The following is a 3,176-nucleotide window of genomic DNA, read 5'->3' as shown; positions in this document are numbered from 1 at the left end:
GGTTCACACAGACGGTGTCACAGGGCAGGCGCCACCCACCGAGGGGACTCTCCCATCTCTTCCCTTTGGTCCCGCACAGGCCCCAGCAGCTCAGGCCGCCCGGTCCGCTTACACACCGACTCCCACGTCCCCGCGGAGAGCTGAGCAGGGTCACAAACGTGTTCCTCGAGGGGCCAGATGGCATGTTACGGCTTTTCGGGCCACACACGACCTCTCTTCAGGCCACACACGGCCTCTGTTACATAGTCTCCTTTCTTCTTGTATGACCCGCTAAATGTACAGCGCAGGCCCCGGGGCTGAGCAAGAAGGGCCCACGGAGGGGCTCGGCCACCGGCCTGTCACCTGGCAGCCCTGGCCCAGAGCACAGCTGTCCAAAGACACGTGATACTTCAAACATCGGACTGTACTCTTTGTAACCTGTCGAAAAGCTGCTAGCTCGGCCTGGGGCACTTCAAGGGTTTCTGCATTTTACGGTTAATCTGCAAACACACCTGCTGCAGGGGGAGCCCCCCCCGCCCCCCGCCCAGCTCCCACACGTCTCACAAGGTCCACTCTCCTGGCAGGACAGCTGCACCCGCTGCCCCAGAAGCTGCTGCAACTAACAAGCCATCAATTCCACTGGGAGAGCGAGCACGAGCGAGCTCCAAGCCATTCTAGGCGAGCTCAGCTCTGCGGCCTCTGGGAGGGAGTCACAAAGCCAGAGACATCGCAACTAGACCTCTTCGACTCGTTTTTCCGGTTACTACTGTTTTCCAAAGACATTTTACTGGGATCCTTTCTCAAACTAAACCCGCTTATTTAATAAAGCTCAGAAAGCTCTCAAGGAATCCAAGAAAATTGTCAAAATTCCACTCTCAAAGGAGGAGATCAAGATCTTTCAGGAAACTGTGTGTCACTCTGATTCGAGGCCTCTTCATTTTCTGTGGGGGGGGGTCTTCAGTGGCCGCAGCTCGGCCACCTGTCCATGTTCAGACGTCCACGCTGGCTCACATCCCCCCATCCCTAGGAGGTATTCAATCAGTAATCATTCTGAGGAAAGTATCTGTCAAGAGATTACTTTATTTTTCAAATAAGATTTGGAGAGATACCTCTTCAAGTTTAATATTCAGATAAAATCAGATAGTAAATCCTGTTAAAACAAACTCTGTACAAAAAAAAAAAGATTTCCAAGCCACAGATTCACATATATCCATTAAAGTCACAGCGAGATTCTAATAATGAAGGTGTTTTAATGGAGAATCTGTTTAGTAAACTCTGAGCTGGAATGTCCTTGGAGGCTGGTGGGAGAATTTAACTCCCACCACGGCCCTGCTCTCCCCCCTCCCCCCCACCCCCCACGACGGTCACTGGCGTCACTGACAACTCCCACTAGAACTTTCATGATGCACTTGGTACCAAGAGCTAATGAGGGCCGTCTGGGGGGCTCTGTCAGTTAATCATCCAGCCAGCATCGGCTCAGGTCATGATCTCATGGTTTGTGTCGGGCTCTGTGCTGACAGCTCCAGATTCCGTGTCGCCCTCTCTCTCTGCTCCTCCCCGCTCACACTCTGTCTCTCAAAAATGAATGTTAAAAAAATTTTTATTTTCAAGAGTTAGTGTTTTATGAAAAAAAGAACCCCAATTGTTCAAGGCAGGACCTTCCACACGGACAATCTGTCTTCTCAGGGCATCATATGCTGCAGGATGGAGCCCTGCAGGAAGGGTCCCGGGGGCATCACCCCTCCTCCTGGGGTGCCCCGCCATCTGGCCAGCACTGGGCTTGGTTGGCCACAGGAGGATGGAAAACACATAGAGGAAATATCAAACCTAAACGCTCCAAGGGCTCTGCAGCACCACCCATGGCCATAAAGCAATACAGGAAAAAAACAAAACAAAACAAAAAAATAGGCTTGAGGGTGTCTGGGTGGCTCTGTCGGTTAAGCATCCATCCGTCTCTTGGTTTTAAATCTCTTTAAATTATATCTCCCTCTCTCTTTGTCCTTCCCTGCCTCTCTCTTTCTCTTATCAAAATAAATAAACCTTTTTTAAAATACTTATTTTTGAGACAGAGACAGAGCATGAGTGGGAGAAGGGCAGAGAGAGGGAGACACAGACTCTGAAGCAGCCCCAGGCTCTGAGCTGTCAGCACAGAGCCCAACACAGGGCTCAAACCCACAAACCGCGAGATCATGACCTGAGCCAAAGTTGGACATTTAATCGACTGAGCCACCTATGTGCCCCAAAAATAAATAAACTTTAAAGAAAACCGCCAGAATCACAAAATTGTGTGGAGATCTTAGGTAAGTGTTTTAAATGAGAAGCATCTGGGTTATACAGGCAGAGGCTTACATGACAACACTGACTAAAACTCAAACACAAAATTACTGATCAGCATGTAAAAATGGACGCACACCCCACTAAATTCAGGTTCCACAAAATACATTGGGAAGTGCCGCTTTAGATCGGTTCTCAGCCTGAGGTGACTTTGGTCACTAAATGCCGGGGCATTAGCGGTATCTGCAGACATTTTGGTTGTCACGAACGGGCGTGGGGGTCCCAGCTGCTTCAGGGACCTGAGAGCACAGGGCAGCATCCACAGCACAGAAGTGGAGGTGTCCGCCTGAGTGCCAGCAGCCCCCTGGCGCCACAGAAGGGACCTGTGGCACCACGCTTCTGCTGCAACAAATTCCGCTAAAGTACATCCTTGGGGGAGGGGAGGGGAAGGGCCCACAAACACACAATTTAAAAGAACCCAAAGCTGGGGCGCCTGGGAGGCTCAGTCAGCTGAGGGCGTGAGCTCACCGCTCGCTCGGCTCCCGTTCGAGCCCCGCGTCCGTGTCTGTGCTCACAGCTCAGAGCCTGGAGCCTTGTTTCAGATTCTGCGTCTCCTTCTCTCTCTGCTTCTCACCCACTTGCACTCCGTCTCTCTCTCTCTCAAAAATGAATAAATGTTAAAAAAAAATTTTAAATGCAAAGCTAAATTCCTCAATTTTTTAATGCAGAAAAATACAAACCAAGATAAAACATCTCAGGCAACATAAAACAAGATATACTGAGAACTTCCCAAACTCTCATTAACACAATTATTTTTCGCAAAAGTCTGACCAGACTGTTCTGGCTGGAATCCGCACCACAGTACCTGCTAATCCAGGGTCCCCGGTGAGGGACCCAGCCTCCTCCCCCACCCACTATCCCCG

General features: G+C 50.4%; 1 protein-coding gene across 1 annotated transcript in view; it reads right to left on the bottom strand.

Annotated features, from left to right (window-relative positions):
- The window catches only part of PKNOX1 (PBX/knotted 1 homeobox 1), a 44,142-nt gene extending 41,267 nt beyond the window's left edge, over positions 1-2,875 (bottom strand). The window contains exon 1 of the mRNA XM_029938837.1: positions 2,782-2,875. The gene's annotated coding sequence lies outside the window, so the exon portion shown is untranslated. The remainder of the gene's footprint in view (positions 1-2,781) is intronic.
- Between the last annotated feature and the right edge of the window lie 301 nt (positions 2,876-3,176).

Source organism: Suricata suricatta, chromosome 5 (assembly GCF_006229205.1).
Source record: "Suricata suricatta isolate VVHF042 chromosome 5, meerkat_22Aug2017_6uvM2_HiC, whole genome shotgun sequence".
NCBI lineage: Eukaryota > Metazoa > Chordata > Mammalia > Carnivora > Herpestidae > Suricata > Suricata suricatta.
The sequence above is the reverse complement of the archived record's forward strand: the minus strand, read 5'-3'. Positions and strand labels throughout refer to the sequence as shown.